Source organism: Schistocerca serialis, unplaced genomic scaffold (genome assembly GCF_023864345.2).
Source record: "Schistocerca serialis cubense isolate TAMUIC-IGC-003099 unplaced genomic scaffold, iqSchSeri2.2 HiC_scaffold_1265, whole genome shotgun sequence".
In the NCBI taxonomy this organism is placed as follows: domain Eukaryota; kingdom Metazoa; phylum Arthropoda; class Insecta; order Orthoptera; family Acrididae; genus Schistocerca; species Schistocerca serialis.
Window position 1 is genome coordinate 105,514 of NW_026047475.1, and position 15,369 is coordinate 120,882.

Here is a 15,369-nt window from a genome sequence, read left to right on the forward strand (position 1 = left end):
AGCCCCAGTGGCGCAATTGGTTAGCGCACGGTACTTATAAGGCAGTAGCCGTGAGCAATGCCGGGGTTGTGAGTTCGAGCCTCACCTGGGGCATACTTTTATTTCATAGCAGCTGTCTCTGACAGCAACAGGAGGCTAGGTTTGAGATGTATCAGCTATTTGAGTAACATAATTGTGCATTCGAGACGCTAGCTGCGTCTTCCTCGGTAGTATAGTGGTTAGTATCCCCGCCTGTCACGCGGGAGACCGGGGTTCGATTCCCCGCCGGGGAGGCACATCCGATTTTTAATTGCTGCTCTATCACTCGCCGAACTTAGTGTAGGACGTTTGCGGCTACTAGCACCATATCTCTCGCACAAGGGCACCTGTCTACAGCGCATCCTCGGTAGTATAGTGGTTAGTATCCCCGCCTGTCACGCGGGAGACCGGGGTTCGATTCCCCGCCGGGGAGGTGCGATTTTTATCTCACAAACCTGTTCGAGTGTTGCCCGTATGGGGGTCGTAAGAGCATTAACTTTGCGACCGTGGAGTGTAGTTGGTGCGAAATCTTAAAAAATGCTACATCTTAGGAAGTGGTTCTCGCATTCTTCACACTTCAGAATTACGGGGTTTGCTGTTAACGCTGAGTCAAAGCACCCCAGCCCACGCTGTGGGCGTAATAATCGAGCTCGACGCAGTCCGCAAAATAAATAATTTTAGCAGAGCGTGGTTTCGATCCACGGACCTCTGGGTTATGGGCCCAGCACGCTCCCACTGCGCCACTCTGCTGGCTAGGCTTGCGCCCGCTCTTCGCCACGTGACGTGGGACACTTGGGAAGTGTTGTCTGCGTCGCTTTCACACGCCTGTATTTAATTGCGTATCATCTCCTACAGCTCTCAGCTTGACTTGTCTCGACTTTGCTCGACTGACGCTACGCTGACGCTTGCAGGCAGCGATATTTACCACGATCGACTCGACATGCAGCTGCGAGATGCACAGGAGCAACAAAGCACTCCACGATGCGGCGACATACGAAATCCACTGCCCAGCTACGCGTCGGCAACTAACAAAATGCCGACCCTGCCAGGATTCGAACCTGGAATCTTCTGATCCGTAGTCAGACGCGTTATCCGTTGCGCCACAGGGCCAATGGCAGCACTTCTTTCTACGAGACAAGTGCAATTCGCTAAGAAACGTGTTCTCCATGGCTGAGCAAGCTCCCAAGGAAGGTACCTTTCGTGCAGCTGCGTGGCCGCAGTGCGCCTGCAGAGCTTAGAGCTTGCCACGCATCTGCTCTCGCTGTTCGACAGGTAGCAGAAGGCAAGGCGCGCGTTTTCCCGCGTTTTCTCGACGACGAGAGCCGGTTGATGTGCATGTAAGCGTAGCATATGAAACAAGAATAGCACGAAGCATTGGTAGTCAGGTGCCAAAGTCGCAGTATGGCATCAGGTGGCGATCGTATGTTTCTGTGGCCACCACTGGTTTGCAGCAAAGTGAATACCGCTAACTGAGAGCGCTGTGTTGTAGGCCCAGTGGCGCAATTGGTTAGCGCACGGTACTTATAAGGCAGTAGCCGTGAGCAATGCCGGGGTTGTGAGTTCGAGCCTCACCTGGGGCATACTTTTATTTCATAGCAGCTGTCTCTGACAGCAACAGGAGGCTAGGTTTGAGATGTATCAGCTATTTGAGTAACATAATTGTGCATTCGAGACGCTAGCTGCGTCTTCCTCGGTAGTATAGTGGTTAGTATCCCCGCCTGTCACGCGGGAGACCGGGGTTCGATTCCCCGCCGGGGAGGCACATCCGATTTTTAATTGCTGCTCTATCACTCGCCGAACTTAGTGTAGGACGTTTGCGGCTACTAGCACCATATCTCTCGCACAAGGGCACCTGTCTACAGCGCATCCTCGGTAGTATAGTGGTTAGTATCCCCGCCTGTCACGCGGGAGACCGGGGTTCGATTCCCCGCCGGGGAGGTGCGATTTTTATCTCACAAACCTGTTCGAGTGTTGCCCGTATGGGGGTCGTAAGAGCATTAACTTTGCGACCGTGGAGTGTAGTTGGTGCGACATCTTAAAAAATGCTACATCTTAGGAAGTGGTTCTCGCATTCTTCACACTTCAGAATTACGGGGTTTGCTGTTAACGCTGAGTCAAAGCACCCCAGCCCACGCTGTGGGCGTAATAATCGAGCTCGACGCAGTCCGCAAAATAAATAATTTTAGCAGAGCGTGGTTTCGATCCACGGACCTCTGGGTTATGGGCCCAGCACGCTTCCACTGCGCCACTCTGCTGGCTAGGCTTGCGCCCGCTCTTCGCCACGTGACGTGGGACACTTGGGAAGTGTTGTCTGCGTCGCTTTCACACGCCTGTATTTAATTGCGTATCATCTCCTACAGCTCTCAGCTTGACTTGTCTCGACTTTGCTCGACTGACGCTACGCTGACGCTTGCAGGCAGCGATATTTACCACGATCGACTCGACATGCAGCTGCGAGATGCACAGGAGCAACAAAGCACTCCACGATGCGGCGACATACGAAATCCACTGCCCAGCTACGCGTCGGCAACTAACAAAATGCCGACCCTGCCAGGATTCGAACCTGGAATCTTCTGATCCGTAGTCAGACGCGTTATCCGTTGCGCCACAGGGCCAATGGCAGCACTTCTTTCTACGAGACAAGTGCAATTCGCTAAGAAACGTGTTCTCCATGGCTGAGCAAGCTCCCAAGGAAGGTACCTTTCGTGCAGCTGCGTGGCCGCAGTGCGCCTGCAGAGCTTAGAGCTTGCCACGCATCTGCTCTCGCTGTTCGACAGGTAGCAGAAGGCAAGGCGCGCGTTTTCCCGCGTTTTCTCGACGACGAGAGCCGGTTGATGTGCATGTAAGCGTAGCATATGAAACAAGAATAGCACGAAGCATTGGTAGTCAGGTGCCAAAGTCGCAGTATGGCATCAGGTGGCGATCGTATGTTTCTGTGGCCACCACTGGTTTGCAGCAAAGTGAATACCGCTAACTGAGAGCGCTGTGTTGTAGCCCCAGTGGCGCAATTGGTTAGCGCACGGTACTTATAAGGCAGTAGCCGTGAGCAATGCCGGGGTTGTGAGTTCGAGCCTCACCTGGGGCATACTTTTATTTCATAGCAGCTGTCTCTGACAGCAACAGGAGGCTAGGTTTGAGATGTATCAGCTATTTGAGTAACATAATTGTGCATTCGAGACGCTAGCTGCGTCTTCCTCGGTAGTATAGTGGTTAGTATCCCCGCCTGTCACGCGGGAGACCGGGGTTCGATTCCCCGCCGGGGAGGCACATCCGATTTTTAATTGCTGCTCTATCACTCGCCGAACTTAGTGTAGGACGTTTGCGGCTACTAGCACCATATCTCTCGCACAAGGGCACCTGTCTACAGCGCATCCTCGGTAGTATAGTGGTTAGTATCCCCGCCTGTCACGCGGGAGACCGGGGTTCGATTCCCCGCCGGGGAGGTGCGATTTTTATCTCACAAACCTGTTCGAGTGTTGCCCGTATGGGGGTCGTAAGAGCATTAACTTTGCGACCGTGGAGTGTAGTTGGTGCGAAATCTTAAAAAATGCTACATCTTAGGAAGTGGTTCTCGCATTCTTCACACTTCAGAATTACGGGGTTTGCTGTTAACGCTGAGTCAAAGCACCCCAGCCCACGCTGTGGGCGTAATAATCGAGCTCGACGCAGTCCGCAAAATAAATAATTTTAGCAGAGCGTGGTTTCGATCCACGGACCTCTGGGTTATGGGCCCAGCACGCTCCCACTGCGCCACTCTGCTGGCTAGGCTTGCGCCCGCTCTTCGCCACGTGACGTGGGACACTTGGGAAGTGTTGTCTGCGTCGCTTTCACACGCCTGTATTTAATTGCGTATCATCTCCTACAGCTCTCAGCTTGACTTGTCTCGACTTTGCTCGACTGACGCTACGCTGACGCTTGCAGGCAGCGATATTTACCACGATCGACTCGACATGCAGCTGCGAGATGCACAGGAGCAACAAAGCACTCCACGATGCGGCGACATACGAAATCCACTGCCCAGCTACGCGTCGGCAACTAACAAAATGCCGACCCTGCCAGGATTCGAACCTGGAATCTTCTGATCCGTAGTCAGACGCGTTATCCGTTGCGCCACAGGGCCAATGGCAGCACTTCTTTCTACGAGACAAGTGCAATTCGCTAAGAAACGTGTTCTCCATGGCTGAGCAAGCTCCCAAGGAAGGTACCTTTCGTGCAGCTGCGTGGCCGCAGTGCGCCTGCAGAGCTTAGAGCTTGCCACGCATCTGCTCTCGCTGTTCGACAGGTAGCAGAAGGCAAGGCGCGCGTTTTCCCGCGTTTTCTCGACGACGAGAGCCGGTTGATGTGCATGTAAGCGTAGCATATGAAACAAGAATAGCACGAAGCATTGGTAGTCAGGTGCCAAAGTCGCAGTATGGCATCAGGTGGCGATCGTATGTTTCTGTGGCCACCACTGGTTTGCAGCAAAGTGAATACCGCTAACTGAGAGCGCTGTGTTGTAGGCCCAGTGGCGCAATTGGTTAGCGCACGGTACTTATAAGGCAGTAGCCGTGAGCAATGCCGGGGTTGTGAGTTCGAGCCTCACCTGGGGCATACTTTTATTTCATAGCAGCTGTCTCTGACAGCAACAGGAGGCTAGGTTTGAGATGTATCAGCTATTTGAGTAACATAATTGTGCATTCGAGACGCTAGCTGCGTCTTCCTCGGTAGTATAGTGGTTAGTATCCCCGCCTGTCACGCGGGAGACCGGGGTTCGATTCCCCGCCGGGGAGGCACATCCGATTTTTAATTGCTGCTCTATCACTCGCCGAACTTAGTGTAGGACGTTTGCGGCTACTAGCACCATATCTCTCGCACAAGGGCACCTGTCTACAGCGCATCCTCGGTAGTATAGTGGTTAGTATCCCCGCCTGTCACGCGGGAGACCGGGGTTCGATTCCCCGCCGGGGAGGTGCGATTTTTATCTCACAAACCTGTTCGAGTGTTGCCCGTATGGGGGTCGTAAGAGCATTAACTTTGCGACCGTGGAGTGTAGTTGGTGCGACATCTTAAAAAATGCTACATCTTAGGAAGTGGTTCTCGCATTCTTCACACTTCAGAATTACGGGGTTTGCTGTTAACGCTGAGTCAAAGCACCCCAGCCCACGCTGTGGGCGTAATAATCGAGCTCGACGCAGTCCGCAAAATAAATAATTTTAGCAGAGCGTGGTTTCGATCCACGGACCTCTGGGTTATGGGCCCAGCACGCTTCCACTGCGCCACTCTGCTGGCTAGGCTTGCGCCCGCTCTTCGCCACGTGACGTGGGACACTTGGGAAGTGTTGTCTGCGTCGCTTTCACACGCCTGTATTTAATTGCGTATCATCTCCTACAGCTCTCAGCTTGACTTGTCTCGACTTTGCTCGACTGACGCTACGCTGACGCTTGCAGGCAGCGATATTTACCACGATCGACTCGACATGCAGCTGCGAGATGCACAGGAGCAACAAAGCACTCCACGATGCGGCGACATACGAAATCCACTGCCCAGCTACGCGTCGGCAACTAACAAAATGCCGACCCTGCCAGGATTCGAACCTGGAATCTTCTGATCCGTAGTCAGACGCGTTATCCGTTGCGCCACAGGGCCAATGGCAGCACTTCTTTCTACGAGACAAGTGCAATTCGCTAAGAAACGTGTTCTCCATGGCTGAGCAAGCTCCCAAGGAAGGTACCTTTCGTGCAGCTGCGTGGCCGCAGTGCGCCTGCAGAGCTTAGAGCTTGCCACGCATCTGCTCTCGCTGTTCGACAGGTAGCAGAAGGCAAGGCGCGCGTTTTCCCGCGTTTTCTCGACGACGAGAGCCGGTTGATGTGCATGTAAGCGTAGCATATGAAACAAGAATAGCACGAAGCATTGGTAGTCAGGTGCCAAAGTCGCAGTATGGCATCAGGTGGCGATCGTATGTTTCTGTGGCCACCACTGGTTTGCAGCAAAGTGAATACCGCTAACTGAGAGCGCTGTGTTGTAGGCCCAGTGGCGCAATTGGTTAGCGCACGGTACTTATAAGGCAGTAGCCGTGAGCAATGCCGGGGTTGTGAGTTCGAGCCTCACCTGGGGCATACTTTTATTTCATAGCAGCTGTCTCTGACAGCAACAGGAGGCTAGGTTTGAGATGTATCAGCTATTTGAGTAACATAATTGTGCATTCGAGACGCTAGCTGCGTCTTCCTCGGTAGTATAGTGGTTAGTATCCCCGCCTGTCACGCGGGAGACCGGGGTTCGATTCCCCGCCGGGGAGGCACATCCGATTTTTAATTGCTGCTCTATCACTCGCCGAACTTAGTGTAGGACGTTTGCGGCTACTAGCACCATATCTCTCGCACAAGGGCACCTGTCTACAGCGCATCCTCGGTAGTATAGTGGTTAGTATCCCCGCCTGTCACGCGGGAGACCGGGGTTCGATTCCCCGCCGGGGAGGTGCGATTTTTATCTCACAAACCTGTTCGAGTGTTGCCCGTATGGGGGTCGTAAGAGCATTAACTTTGCGACCGTGGAGTGTAGTTGGTGCGACATCTTAAAAAATGCTACATCTTAGGAAGTGGTTCTCGCATTCTTCACACTTCAGAATTACGGGGTTTGCTGTTAACGCTGAGTCAAAGCACCCCAGCCCACGCTGTGGGCGTAATAATCGAGCTCGACGCAGTCCGCAAAATAAATAATTTTAGCAGAGCGTGGTTTCGATCCACGGACCTCTGGGTTATGGGCCCAGCACGCTTCCACTGCGCCACTCTGCTGGCTAGGCTTGCGCCCGCTCTTCGCCACGTGACGTGGGACACTTGGGAAGTGTTGTCTGCGTCGCTTTCACACGCCTGTATTTAATTGCGTATCATCTCCTACAGCTCTCAGCTTGACTTGTCTCGACTTTGCTCGACTGACGCTACGCTGACGCTTGCAGGCAGCGATATTTACCACGATCGACTCGACATGCAGCTGCGAGATGCACAGGAGCAACAAAGCACTCCACGATGCGGCGACATACGAAATCCACTGCCCAGCTACGCGTCGGCAACTAACAAAATGCCGACCCTGCCAGGATTCGAACCTGGAATCTTCTGATCCGTAGTCAGACGCGTTATCCGTTGCGCCACAGGGCCAATGGCAGCACTTCTTTCTACGAGACAAGTGCAATTCGCTAAGAAACGTGTTCTCCATGGCTGAGCAAGCTCCCAAGGAAGGTACCTTTCGTGCAGCTGCGTGGCCGCAGTGCGCCTGCAGAGCTTAGAGCTTGCCACGCATCTGCTCTCGCTGTTCGACAGGTAGCAGAAGGCAAGGCGCGCGTTTTCCCGCGTTTTCTCGACGACGAGAGCCGGTTGATGTGCATGTAAGCGTAGCATATGAAACAAGAATAGCACGAAGCATTGGTAGTCAGGTGCCAAAGTCGCAGTATGGCATCAGGTGGCGATCGTATGTTTCTGTGGCCACCACTGGTTTGCAGCAAAGTGAATACCGCTAACTGAGAGCGCTGTGTTGTAGGCCCAGTGGCGCAATTGGTTAGCGCACGGTACTTATAAGGCAGTAGCCGTGAGCAATGCCGGGGTTGTGAGTTCGAGCCTCACCTGGGGCATACTTTTATTTCATAGCAGCTGTCTCTGACAGCAACAGGAGGCTAGGTTTGAGATGTATCAGCTATTTGAGTAACATAATTGTGCATTCGAGACGCTAGCTGCGTCTTCCTCGGTAGTATAGTGGTTAGTATCCCCGCCTGTCACGCGGGAGACCGGGGTTCGATTCCCCGCCGGGGAGGCACATCCGATTTTTAATTGCTGCTCTATCACTCGCCGAACTTAGTGTAGGACGTTTGCGGCTACTAGCACCATATCTCTCGCACAAGGGCACCTGTCTACAGCGCATCCTCGGTAGTATAGTGGTTAGTATCCCCGCCTGTCACGCGGGAGACCGGGGTTCGATTCCCCGCCGGGGAGGTGCGATTTTTATCTCACAAACCTGTTCGAGTGTTGCCCGTATGGGGGTCGTAAGAGCATTAACTTTGCGACCGTGGAGTGTAGTTGGTGCGAAATCTTAAAAAATGCTACATCTTAGGAAGTGGTTCTCGCATTCTTCACACTTCAGAATTACGGGGTTTGCTGTTAACGCTGAGTCAAAGCACCCCAGCCCACGCTGTGGGCGTAATAATCGAGCTCGACGCAGTCCGCAAAATAAATAATTTTAGCAGAGCGTGGTTTCGATCCACGGACCTCTGGGTTATGGGCCCAGCACGCTTCCACTGCGCCACTCTGCTGGCTAGGCTTGCGCCCGCTCTTCGCCACGTGACGTGGGACACTTGGGAAGTGTTGTCTGCGTCGCTTTCACACGCCTGTATTTAATTGCGTATCATCTCCTACAGCTCTCAGCTTGACTTGTCTCGACTTTGCTCGACTGACGCTACGCTGACGCTTGCAGGCAGCGATATTTACCACGATCGACTCGACATGCAGCTGCGAGATGCACAGGAGCAACAAAGCACTCCACGATGCGGCGACATACGAAATCCACTGCCCAGCTACGCGTCGGCAACTAACAAAATGCCGACCCTGCCAGGATTCGAACCTGGAATCTTCTGATCCGTAGTCAGACGCGTTATCCGTTGCGCCACAGGGCCAATGGCAGCACTTCTTTCTACGAGACAAGTGCAATTCGCTAAGAAACGTGTTCTCCATGGCTGAGCAAGCTCCCAAGGAAGGTACCTTTCGTGCAGCTGCGTGGCCGCAGTGCGCCTGCAGAGCTTAGAGCTTGCCACGCATCTGCTCTCGCTGTTCGACAGGTAGCAGAAGGCAAGGCGCGCGTTTTCCCGCGTTTTCTCGACGACGAGAGCCGGTTGATGTGCATGTAAGCGTAGCATATGAAACAAGAATAGCACGAAGCATTGGTAGTCAGGTGCCAAAGTCGCAGTATGGCATCAGGTGGCGATCGTATGTTTCTGTGGCCACCACTGGTTTGCAGCAAAGTGAATACCGCTAACTGAGAGCGCTGTGTTGTAGCCCCAGTGGCGCAATTGGTTAGCGCACGGTACTTATAAGGCAGTAGCCGTGAGCAATGCCGGGGTTGTGAGTTCGAGCCTCACCTGGGGCATACTTTTATTTCATAGCAGCTGTCTCTGACAGCAACAGGAGGCTAGGTTTGAGATGTATCAGCTATTTGAGTAACATAATTGTGCATTCGAGACGCTAGCTGCGTCTTCCTCGGTAGTATAGTGGTTAGTATCCCCGCCTGTCACGCGGGAGACCGGGGTTCGATTCCCCGCCGGGGAGGTGCGATTTTTATCTCACAAACCTGTTCGAGTGTTGCCCGTATGGGGGTCGTAAGAGCATTAACTTTGCGACCGTGGAGTGTAGTTGGTGCGAAATCTTAAAAAATGCTACATCTTAGGAAGTGGTTCTCGCATTCTTCACACTTCAGAATTACGGGGTTTGCTGTTAACGCTGAGTCAAAGCACCCCAGCCCACGCTGTGGGCGTAATAATCGAGCTCGACGCAGTCCGCAAAATAAATAATTTTAGCAGAGCGTGGTTTCGATCCACGGACCTCTGGGTTATGGGCCCAGCACGCTTCCACTGCGCCACTCTGCTGGCTAGGCTTGCGCCCGCTCTTCGCCACGTGACGTGGGACACTTGGGAAGTGTTGTCTGCGTCGCTTTCACACGCCTGTATTTAATTGCGTATCATCTCCTACAGCTCTCAGCTTGACTTGTCTCGACTTTGCTCCACTGACGCTACGCTGACGCTTGCAGGCAGCGATATTTACCACGATCGACTCGACATGCAGCTGCGAGATGCACAGGAGCAACAAAGCACTCCACGATGCGGCGACATACGAAATCCACTGCCCAGCTACGCGTCGGCAACTAACAAAATGCCGACCCTGCCAGGATTCGAACCTGGAATCTTCTGATCCGTAGTCAGACGCGTTATCCGTTGCGCCACAGGGCCAATGGCAGCACTTCTTTCTACGAGACAAGTGCAATTCGCTAAGAAACGTGTTCTCCATGGCTGAGCAAGCTCCCAAGGAAGGTACCTTTCGTGCAGCTGCGTGGCCGCAGTGCGCCTGCAGAGCTTAGAGCTTGCCACGCATCTGCTCTCGCTGTTCGACAGGTAGCAGAAGGCAAGGCGCGCGTTTTCCCGCGTTTTCTCGACGACGAGAGCCGGTTGATGTGCATGTAAGCGTAGCATATGAAACAAGAATAGCACGAAGCATTGGTAGTCAGGTGCCAAAGTCGCAGTATGGCATCAGGTGGCGATCGTATGTTTCTGTGGCCACCACTGGTTTGCAGCAAAGTGAATACCGCTAACTGAGAGCGCTGTGTTGTAGCCCCAGTGGCGCAATTGGTTAGCGCACGGTACTTATAAGGCAGTAGCCGTGAGCAATGCCGGGGTTGTGAGTTCGAGCCTCACCTGGGGCATACTTTTATTTCATAGCAGCTGTCTCTGACAGCAACAGGAGGCTAGGTTTGAGATGTATCAGCTATTTGAGTAACATAATTGTGCATTCGAGACGCTAGCTGCGTCTTCCTCGGTAGTATAGTGGTTAGTATCCCCGCCTGTCACGCGGGAGACCGGGGTTCGATTCCCCGCCGGGGAGGTGCGATTTTTATCTCACAAACCTGTTCGAGTGTTGCCCGTATGGGGGTCGTAAGAGCATTAACTTTGCGACCGTGGAGTGTAGTTGGTGCGAAATCTTAAAAAATGCTACATCTTAGGAAGTGGTTCTCGCATTCTTCACACTTCAGAATTACGGGGTTTGCTGTTAACGCTGAGTCAAAGCACCCCAGCCCACGCTGTGGGCGTAATAATCGAGCTCGACGCAGTCCGCAAAATAAATAATTTTAGCAGAGCGTGGTTTCGATCCACGGACCTCTGGGTTATGGGCCCAGCACGCTTCCACTGCGCCACTCTGCTGGCTAGGCTTGCGCCCGCTCTTCGCCACGTGACGTGGGACACTTGGGAAGTGTTGTCTGCGTCGCTTTCACACGCCTGTATTTAATTGCGTATCATCTCCTACAGCTCTCAGCTTGACTTGTCTCGACTTTGCTCCACTGACGCTACGCTGACGCTTGCAGGCAGCGATATTTACCACGATCGACTCGACATGCAGCTGCGAGATGCACAGGAGCAACAAAGCACTCCACGATGCGGCGACATACGAAATCCACTGCCCAGCTACGCGTCGGCAACTAACAAAATGCCGACCCTGCCAGGATTCGAACCTGGAATCTTCTGATCCGTAGTCAGACGCGTTATCCGTTGCGCCACAGGGCCAATGGCAGCACTTCTTTCTACGAGACAAGTGCAATTCGCTAAGAAACGTGTTCTCCATGGCTGAGCAAGCTCCCAAGGAAGGTACCTTTCGTGCAGCTGCGTGGCCGCAGTGCGCCTGCAGAGCTTAGAGCTTGCCACGCATCTGCTCTCGCTGTTCGACAGGTAGCAGAAGGCAAGGCGCGCGTTTTCCCGCGTTTTCTCGACGACGAGAGCCGGTTGATGTGCATGTAAGCGTAGCATATGAAACAAGAATAGCACGAAGCATTGGTAGTCAGGTGCCAAAGTCGCAGTATGGCATCAGGTGGCGATCGTATGTTTCTGTGGCCACCACTGGTTTGCAGCAAAGTGAATACCGCTAACTGAGAGCGCTGTGTTGTAGCCCCAGTGGCGCAATTGGTTAGCGCACGGTACTTATAAGGCAGTAGCCGTGAGCAATGCCGGGGTTGTGAGTTCGAGCCTCACCTGGGGCATACTTTTATTTCATAGCAGCTGTCTCTGACAGCAACAGGAGGCTAGGTTTGAGATGTATCAGCTATTTGAGTAACATAATTGTGCATTCGAGACGCTAGCTGCGTCTTCCTCGGTAGTATAGTGGTTAGTATCCCCGCCTGTCACGCGGGAGACCGGGGTTCGATTCCCCGCCGGGGAGGTGCGATTTTTATCTCACAAACCTGTTCGAGTGTTGCCCGTATGGGGGTCGTAAGAGCATTAACTTTGCGACCGTGGAGTGTAGTTGGTGCGAAATCTTAAAAAATGCTACATCTTAGGAAGTGGTTCTCGCATTCTTCACACTTCAGAATTACGGGGTTTGCTGTTAACGCTGAGTCAAAGCACCCCAGCCCACGCTGTGGGCGTAATAATCGAGCTCGACGCAGTCCGCAAAATAAATAATTTTAGCAGAGCGTGGTTTCGATCCACGGACCTCTGGGTTATGGGCCCAGCACGCTTCCACTGCGCCACTCTGCTGGCTAGGCTTGCGCCCGCTCTTCGCCACGTGACGTGGGACACTTGGGAAGTGTTGTCTGCGTCGCTTTCACACGCCTGTATTTAATTGCGTATCATCTCCTACAGCTCTCAGCTTGACTTGTCTCGACTTTGCTCCACTGACGCTACGCTGACGCTTGCAGGCAGCGATATTTACCACGATCGACTCGACATGCAGCTGCGAGATGCACAGGAGCAACAAAGCACTCCACGATGCGGCGACATACGAAATCCACTGCCCAGCTACGCGTCGGCAACTAACAAAATGCCGACCCTGCCAGGATTCGAACCTGGAATCTTCTGATCCGTAGTCAGACGCGTTATCCGTTGCGCCACAGGGCCAATGGCAGCACTTCTTTCTACGAGACAAGTGCAATTCGCTAAGAAACGTGTTCTCCATGGCTGAGCAAGCTCCCAAGGAAGGTACCTTTCGTGCAGCTGCGTGGCCGCAGTGCGCCTGCAGAGCTTAGAGCTTGCCACGCATCTGCTCTCGCTGTTCGACAGGTAGCAGAAGGCAAGGCGCGCGTTTTCCCGCGTTTTCTCGACGACGAGAGCCGGTTGATGTGCATGTAAGCGTAGCATATGAAACAAGAATAGCACGAAGCATTGGTAGTCAGGTGCCAAAGTCGCAGTATGGCATCAGGTGGCGATCGTATGTTTCTGTGGCCACCACTGGTTTGCAGCAAAGTGAATACCGCTAACTGAGAGCGCTGTGTTGTAGCCCCAGTGGCGCAATTGGTTAGCGCACGGTACTTATAAGGCAGTAGCCGTGAGCAATGCCGGGGTTGTGAGTTCGAGCCTCACCTGGGGCATACTTTTATTTCATAGCAGCTGTCTCTGACAGCAACAGGAGGCTAGGTTTGAGATGTATCAGCTATTTGAGTAACATAATTGTGCATTCGAGACGCTAGCTGCGTCTTCCTCGGTAGTATAGTGGTTAGTATCCCCGCCTGTCACGCGGGAGACCGGGGTTCGATTCCCCGCCGGGGAGGTGCGATTTTTATCTCACAAACCTGTTCGAGTGTTGCCCGTATGGGGGTCGTAAGAGCATTAACTTTGCGACCGTGGAGTGTAGTTGGTGCGAAATCTTAAAAAATGCTACATCTTAGGAAGTGGTTCTCGCATTCTTCACACTTCAGAATTACGGGGTTTGCTGTTAACGCTGAGTCAAAGCACCCCAGCCCACGCTGTGGGCGTAATAATCGAGCTCGACGCAGTCCGCAAAATAAATAATTTTAGCAGAGCGTGGTTTCGATCCACGGACCTCTGGGTTATGGGCCCAGCACGCTTCCACTGCGCCACTCTGCTGGCTAGGCTTGCGCCCGCTCTTCGCCACGTGACGTGGGACACTTGGGAAGTGTTGTCTGCGTCGCTTTCACACGCCTGTATTTAATTGCGTATCATCTCCTACAGCTCTCAGCTTGACTTGTCTCGACTTTGCTCCACTGACGCTACGCTGACGCTTGCAGGCAGCGATATTTACCACGATCGACTCGACATGCAGCTGCGAGATGCACAGGAGCAACAAAGCACTCCACGATGCGGCGACATACGAAATCCACTGCCCAGCTACGCGTCGGCAACTAACAAAATGCCGACCCTGCCAGGATTCGAACCTGGAATCTTCTGATCCGTAGTCAGACGCGTTATCCGTTGCGCCACAGGGCCAATGGCAGCACTTCTTTCTACGAGACAAGTGCAATTCGCTAAGAAACGTGTTCTCCATGGCTGAGCAAGCTCCCAAGGAAGGTACCTTTCGTGCAGCTGCGTGGCCGCAGTGCGCCTGCAGAGCTTAGAGCTTGCCACGCATCTGCTCTCGCTGTTCGACAGGTAGCAGAAGGCAAGGCGCGCGTTTTCCCGCGTTTTCTCGACGACGAGAGCCGGTTGATGTGCATGTAAGCGTAGCATATGAAACAAGAATAGCACGAAGCATTGGTAGTCAGGTGCCAAAGTCGCAGTATGGCATCAGGTGGCGATCGTATGTTTCTGTGGCCACCACTGGTTTGCAGCAAAGTGAATACCGCTAACTGAGAGCGCTGTGTTGTAGCCCCAGTGGCGCAATTGGTTAGCGCACGGTACTTATAAGGCAGTAGCCGTGAGCAATGCCGGGGTTGTGAGTTCGAGCCTCACCTGGGGCATACTTTTATTTCATAGCAGCTGTCTCTGACAGCAACAGGAGGCTAGGTTTGAGATGTATCAGCTATTTGAGTAACATAATTGTGCATTCGAGACGCTAGCTGCGTCTTCCTCGGTAGTATAGTGGTTAGTATCCCCGCCTGTCACGCGGGAGACCGGGGTTCGATTCCCCGCCGGGGAGGTGCGATTTTTATCTCACAAACCTGTTCGAGTGTTGCCCGTATGGGGGTCGTAAGAGCATTAACTTTGCGACCGTGGAGTGTAGTTGGTGCGAAATCTTAAAAAATGCTACATCTTAGGAAGTGGTTCTCGCATTCTTCACACTTCAGAATTACGGGGTTTGCTGTTAACGCTGAGTCAAAGCACCCCAGCCCACGCTGTGGGCGTAATAATCGAGCTCGACGCAGTCCGCAAAATAAATAATTTTAGCAGAGCGTGGTTTCGATCCACGGACCTCTGGGTTATGGGCCCAGCACGCTTCCACTGCGCCACTCTGCTGGCTAGGCTTGCGCCCGCTCTTCGCCACGTGACGTGGGACACTTGGGAAGTGTTGTCTGCGTCGCTTTCACACGCCTGTATTTAATTGCGTATCATCTCCTACAGCTCTCAGCTTGACTTGTCTCGACTTTGCTCGACTGACGCTACGCTGACGCTTGCAGGCAGCGATATTTACCACGATCGACTCGACATGCAGCTGCGAGATGCACAGGAGCAACAAAGCACTCCACGATGCGGCGACATACGAAATCCACTGCCCAGCTACGCGTCGGCAACTAACAAAATGCCGACCCTGCCAGGATTCGAACCTGGAATCTTCTGATCCGTAGTCAGACGCGTTATCCGTTGCGCCACAGGGCCAATGGCAGCACTTCTTTCTACGAGACAAGTGCAATTCGCTAAGAAACGTGTTCTCCATGGCTGAGCAAGCTCCCAAGGAAGGTACC

General features: G+C 53.2%; 50 non-coding genes across 50 annotated transcripts; 28 read left to right on the forward strand and 22 right to left on the reverse strand.

The window, feature by feature from the left end:
• The first annotated feature begins 1 nt into the window (after position 1).
• Positions 2–93, forward strand: Trnai-uau (transfer RNA isoleucine (anticodon UAU)). The gene is given in 2 exon segments: positions 2–39; positions 58–93. It is a non-coding gene; the product is annotated as a tRNA-Ile (tRNA).
• A 107-nt stretch (positions 94–200) lies between these two features.
• Positions 201–272, forward strand: Trnad-guc (transfer RNA aspartic acid (anticodon GUC)). The gene has a single exon. It is a non-coding gene; the product is annotated as a tRNA-Asp (tRNA).
• A 107-nt stretch (positions 273–379) lies between these two features.
• Trnad-guc (transfer RNA aspartic acid (anticodon GUC)) lies at positions 380–451 on the forward strand. The gene has a single exon. It is a non-coding gene; the product is annotated as a tRNA-Asp (tRNA).
• Positions 452–696: 245 nt separating this feature from the next.
• Trnam-cau (transfer RNA methionine (anticodon CAU)) lies at positions 697–768 on the reverse strand. Its single transcript has one exon. It is a non-coding gene; the product is annotated as a tRNA-Met (tRNA).
• Positions 769–1,055: 287 nt separating this feature from the next.
• Positions 1,056–1,128, reverse strand: Trnar-acg (transfer RNA arginine (anticodon ACG)). The gene has a single exon. It is a non-coding gene; the product is annotated as a tRNA-Arg (tRNA).
• A 378-nt stretch (positions 1,129–1,506) lies between these two features.
• Trnai-uau (transfer RNA isoleucine (anticodon UAU)) lies at positions 1,507–1,598 on the forward strand. The gene is given in 2 exon segments: positions 1,507–1,544; positions 1,563–1,598. It is a non-coding gene; the product is annotated as a tRNA-Ile (tRNA).
• A 107-nt stretch (positions 1,599–1,705) lies between these two features.
• Positions 1,706–1,777, forward strand: Trnad-guc (transfer RNA aspartic acid (anticodon GUC)). The gene has a single exon. It is a non-coding gene; the product is annotated as a tRNA-Asp (tRNA).
• A 107-nt stretch (positions 1,778–1,884) lies between these two features.
• Trnad-guc (transfer RNA aspartic acid (anticodon GUC)) lies at positions 1,885–1,956 on the forward strand. Its single transcript has one exon. It is a non-coding gene; the product is annotated as a tRNA-Asp (tRNA).
• A 245-nt stretch (positions 1,957–2,201) lies between these two features.
• Positions 2,202–2,273, reverse strand: Trnam-cau (transfer RNA methionine (anticodon CAU)). Its single transcript has one exon. It is a non-coding gene; the product is annotated as a tRNA-Met (tRNA).
• A 287-nt stretch (positions 2,274–2,560) lies between these two features.
• Positions 2,561–2,633, reverse strand: Trnar-acg (transfer RNA arginine (anticodon ACG)). The gene has a single exon. It is a non-coding gene; the product is annotated as a tRNA-Arg (tRNA).
• A 378-nt stretch (positions 2,634–3,011) lies between these two features.
• Trnai-uau (transfer RNA isoleucine (anticodon UAU)) lies at positions 3,012–3,103 on the forward strand. The gene is given in 2 exon segments: positions 3,012–3,049; positions 3,068–3,103. It is a non-coding gene; the product is annotated as a tRNA-Ile (tRNA).
• A 107-nt stretch (positions 3,104–3,210) lies between these two features.
• Trnad-guc (transfer RNA aspartic acid (anticodon GUC)) lies at positions 3,211–3,282 on the forward strand. Its single transcript has one exon. It is a non-coding gene; the product is annotated as a tRNA-Asp (tRNA).
• Positions 3,283–3,389: 107 nt separating this feature from the next.
• Positions 3,390–3,461, forward strand: Trnad-guc (transfer RNA aspartic acid (anticodon GUC)). The gene has a single exon. It is a non-coding gene; the product is annotated as a tRNA-Asp (tRNA).
• A 245-nt stretch (positions 3,462–3,706) lies between these two features.
• On the reverse strand, positions 3,707–3,778 carry Trnam-cau (transfer RNA methionine (anticodon CAU)). Its single transcript has one exon. It is a non-coding gene; the product is annotated as a tRNA-Met (tRNA).
• Positions 3,779–4,065: 287 nt separating this feature from the next.
• Trnar-acg (transfer RNA arginine (anticodon ACG)) lies at positions 4,066–4,138 on the reverse strand. Its single transcript has one exon. It is a non-coding gene; the product is annotated as a tRNA-Arg (tRNA).
• A 378-nt stretch (positions 4,139–4,516) lies between these two features.
• Positions 4,517–4,608, forward strand: Trnai-uau (transfer RNA isoleucine (anticodon UAU)). The gene is given in 2 exon segments: positions 4,517–4,554; positions 4,573–4,608. It is a non-coding gene; the product is annotated as a tRNA-Ile (tRNA).
• Positions 4,609–4,715: 107 nt separating this feature from the next.
• Positions 4,716–4,787, forward strand: Trnad-guc (transfer RNA aspartic acid (anticodon GUC)). Its single transcript has one exon. It is a non-coding gene; the product is annotated as a tRNA-Asp (tRNA).
• A 107-nt stretch (positions 4,788–4,894) lies between these two features.
• Trnad-guc (transfer RNA aspartic acid (anticodon GUC)) lies at positions 4,895–4,966 on the forward strand. The gene has a single exon. It is a non-coding gene; the product is annotated as a tRNA-Asp (tRNA).
• A 245-nt stretch (positions 4,967–5,211) lies between these two features.
• On the reverse strand, positions 5,212–5,283 carry Trnam-cau (transfer RNA methionine (anticodon CAU)). The gene has a single exon. It is a non-coding gene; the product is annotated as a tRNA-Met (tRNA).
• A 287-nt stretch (positions 5,284–5,570) lies between these two features.
• Positions 5,571–5,643, reverse strand: Trnar-acg (transfer RNA arginine (anticodon ACG)). Its single transcript has one exon. It is a non-coding gene; the product is annotated as a tRNA-Arg (tRNA).
• Positions 5,644–6,021: 378 nt separating this feature from the next.
• Positions 6,022–6,113, forward strand: Trnai-uau (transfer RNA isoleucine (anticodon UAU)). The gene is given in 2 exon segments: positions 6,022–6,059; positions 6,078–6,113. It is a non-coding gene; the product is annotated as a tRNA-Ile (tRNA).
• A 107-nt stretch (positions 6,114–6,220) lies between these two features.
• Positions 6,221–6,292, forward strand: Trnad-guc (transfer RNA aspartic acid (anticodon GUC)). Its single transcript has one exon. It is a non-coding gene; the product is annotated as a tRNA-Asp (tRNA).
• Positions 6,293–6,399: 107 nt separating this feature from the next.
• Trnad-guc (transfer RNA aspartic acid (anticodon GUC)) lies at positions 6,400–6,471 on the forward strand. The gene has a single exon. It is a non-coding gene; the product is annotated as a tRNA-Asp (tRNA).
• Positions 6,472–6,716: 245 nt separating this feature from the next.
• Positions 6,717–6,788, reverse strand: Trnam-cau (transfer RNA methionine (anticodon CAU)). The gene has a single exon. It is a non-coding gene; the product is annotated as a tRNA-Met (tRNA).
• Positions 6,789–7,075: 287 nt separating this feature from the next.
• On the reverse strand, positions 7,076–7,148 carry Trnar-acg (transfer RNA arginine (anticodon ACG)). The gene has a single exon. It is a non-coding gene; the product is annotated as a tRNA-Arg (tRNA).
• A 378-nt stretch (positions 7,149–7,526) lies between these two features.
• Positions 7,527–7,618, forward strand: Trnai-uau (transfer RNA isoleucine (anticodon UAU)). Its single transcript is given in 2 exon segments — positions 7,527–7,564; positions 7,583–7,618. It is a non-coding gene; the product is annotated as a tRNA-Ile (tRNA).
• Positions 7,619–7,725: 107 nt separating this feature from the next.
• Positions 7,726–7,797, forward strand: Trnad-guc (transfer RNA aspartic acid (anticodon GUC)). Its single transcript has one exon. It is a non-coding gene; the product is annotated as a tRNA-Asp (tRNA).
• A 107-nt stretch (positions 7,798–7,904) lies between these two features.
• Positions 7,905–7,976, forward strand: Trnad-guc (transfer RNA aspartic acid (anticodon GUC)). The gene has a single exon. It is a non-coding gene; the product is annotated as a tRNA-Asp (tRNA).
• A 245-nt stretch (positions 7,977–8,221) lies between these two features.
• Positions 8,222–8,293, reverse strand: Trnam-cau (transfer RNA methionine (anticodon CAU)). Its single transcript has one exon. It is a non-coding gene; the product is annotated as a tRNA-Met (tRNA).
• Positions 8,294–8,580: 287 nt separating this feature from the next.
• Positions 8,581–8,653, reverse strand: Trnar-acg (transfer RNA arginine (anticodon ACG)). The gene has a single exon. It is a non-coding gene; the product is annotated as a tRNA-Arg (tRNA).
• A 378-nt stretch (positions 8,654–9,031) lies between these two features.
• Trnai-uau (transfer RNA isoleucine (anticodon UAU)) lies at positions 9,032–9,123 on the forward strand. The gene is given in 2 exon segments: positions 9,032–9,069; positions 9,088–9,123. It is a non-coding gene; the product is annotated as a tRNA-Ile (tRNA).
• A 107-nt stretch (positions 9,124–9,230) lies between these two features.
• Trnad-guc (transfer RNA aspartic acid (anticodon GUC)) lies at positions 9,231–9,302 on the forward strand. Its single transcript has one exon. It is a non-coding gene; the product is annotated as a tRNA-Asp (tRNA).
• A 245-nt stretch (positions 9,303–9,547) lies between these two features.
• On the reverse strand, positions 9,548–9,619 carry Trnam-cau (transfer RNA methionine (anticodon CAU)). The gene has a single exon. It is a non-coding gene; the product is annotated as a tRNA-Met (tRNA).
• A 287-nt stretch (positions 9,620–9,906) lies between these two features.
• Positions 9,907–9,979, reverse strand: Trnar-acg (transfer RNA arginine (anticodon ACG)). Its single transcript has one exon. It is a non-coding gene; the product is annotated as a tRNA-Arg (tRNA).
• A 378-nt stretch (positions 9,980–10,357) lies between these two features.
• Trnai-uau (transfer RNA isoleucine (anticodon UAU)) lies at positions 10,358–10,449 on the forward strand. Its single transcript is given in 2 exon segments — positions 10,358–10,395; positions 10,414–10,449. It is a non-coding gene; the product is annotated as a tRNA-Ile (tRNA).
• Positions 10,450–10,556: 107 nt separating this feature from the next.
• Trnad-guc (transfer RNA aspartic acid (anticodon GUC)) lies at positions 10,557–10,628 on the forward strand. Its single transcript has one exon. It is a non-coding gene; the product is annotated as a tRNA-Asp (tRNA).
• Positions 10,629–10,873: 245 nt separating this feature from the next.
• Trnam-cau (transfer RNA methionine (anticodon CAU)) lies at positions 10,874–10,945 on the reverse strand. The gene has a single exon. It is a non-coding gene; the product is annotated as a tRNA-Met (tRNA).
• A 287-nt stretch (positions 10,946–11,232) lies between these two features.
• Trnar-acg (transfer RNA arginine (anticodon ACG)) lies at positions 11,233–11,305 on the reverse strand. The gene has a single exon. It is a non-coding gene; the product is annotated as a tRNA-Arg (tRNA).
• Positions 11,306–11,683: 378 nt separating this feature from the next.
• Trnai-uau (transfer RNA isoleucine (anticodon UAU)) lies at positions 11,684–11,775 on the forward strand. Its single transcript is given in 2 exon segments — positions 11,684–11,721; positions 11,740–11,775. It is a non-coding gene; the product is annotated as a tRNA-Ile (tRNA).
• A 107-nt stretch (positions 11,776–11,882) lies between these two features.
• Trnad-guc (transfer RNA aspartic acid (anticodon GUC)) lies at positions 11,883–11,954 on the forward strand. Its single transcript has one exon. It is a non-coding gene; the product is annotated as a tRNA-Asp (tRNA).
• Positions 11,955–12,199: 245 nt separating this feature from the next.
• Positions 12,200–12,271, reverse strand: Trnam-cau (transfer RNA methionine (anticodon CAU)). The gene has a single exon. It is a non-coding gene; the product is annotated as a tRNA-Met (tRNA).
• A 287-nt stretch (positions 12,272–12,558) lies between these two features.
• On the reverse strand, positions 12,559–12,631 carry Trnar-acg (transfer RNA arginine (anticodon ACG)). The gene has a single exon. It is a non-coding gene; the product is annotated as a tRNA-Arg (tRNA).
• Positions 12,632–13,009: 378 nt separating this feature from the next.
• Positions 13,010–13,101, forward strand: Trnai-uau (transfer RNA isoleucine (anticodon UAU)). The gene is given in 2 exon segments: positions 13,010–13,047; positions 13,066–13,101. It is a non-coding gene; the product is annotated as a tRNA-Ile (tRNA).
• A 107-nt stretch (positions 13,102–13,208) lies between these two features.
• Trnad-guc (transfer RNA aspartic acid (anticodon GUC)) lies at positions 13,209–13,280 on the forward strand. Its single transcript has one exon. It is a non-coding gene; the product is annotated as a tRNA-Asp (tRNA).
• A 245-nt stretch (positions 13,281–13,525) lies between these two features.
• Positions 13,526–13,597, reverse strand: Trnam-cau (transfer RNA methionine (anticodon CAU)). Its single transcript has one exon. It is a non-coding gene; the product is annotated as a tRNA-Met (tRNA).
• A 287-nt stretch (positions 13,598–13,884) lies between these two features.
• Trnar-acg (transfer RNA arginine (anticodon ACG)) lies at positions 13,885–13,957 on the reverse strand. The gene has a single exon. It is a non-coding gene; the product is annotated as a tRNA-Arg (tRNA).
• A 378-nt stretch (positions 13,958–14,335) lies between these two features.
• On the forward strand, positions 14,336–14,427 carry Trnai-uau (transfer RNA isoleucine (anticodon UAU)). The gene is given in 2 exon segments: positions 14,336–14,373; positions 14,392–14,427. It is a non-coding gene; the product is annotated as a tRNA-Ile (tRNA).
• A 107-nt stretch (positions 14,428–14,534) lies between these two features.
• Trnad-guc (transfer RNA aspartic acid (anticodon GUC)) lies at positions 14,535–14,606 on the forward strand. Its single transcript has one exon. It is a non-coding gene; the product is annotated as a tRNA-Asp (tRNA).
• Positions 14,607–14,851: 245 nt separating this feature from the next.
• Trnam-cau (transfer RNA methionine (anticodon CAU)) lies at positions 14,852–14,923 on the reverse strand. The gene has a single exon. It is a non-coding gene; the product is annotated as a tRNA-Met (tRNA).
• Positions 14,924–15,210: 287 nt separating this feature from the next.
• Positions 15,211–15,283, reverse strand: Trnar-acg (transfer RNA arginine (anticodon ACG)). The gene has a single exon. It is a non-coding gene; the product is annotated as a tRNA-Arg (tRNA).
• Between the last annotated feature and the right edge of the window lie 86 nt (positions 15,284–15,369).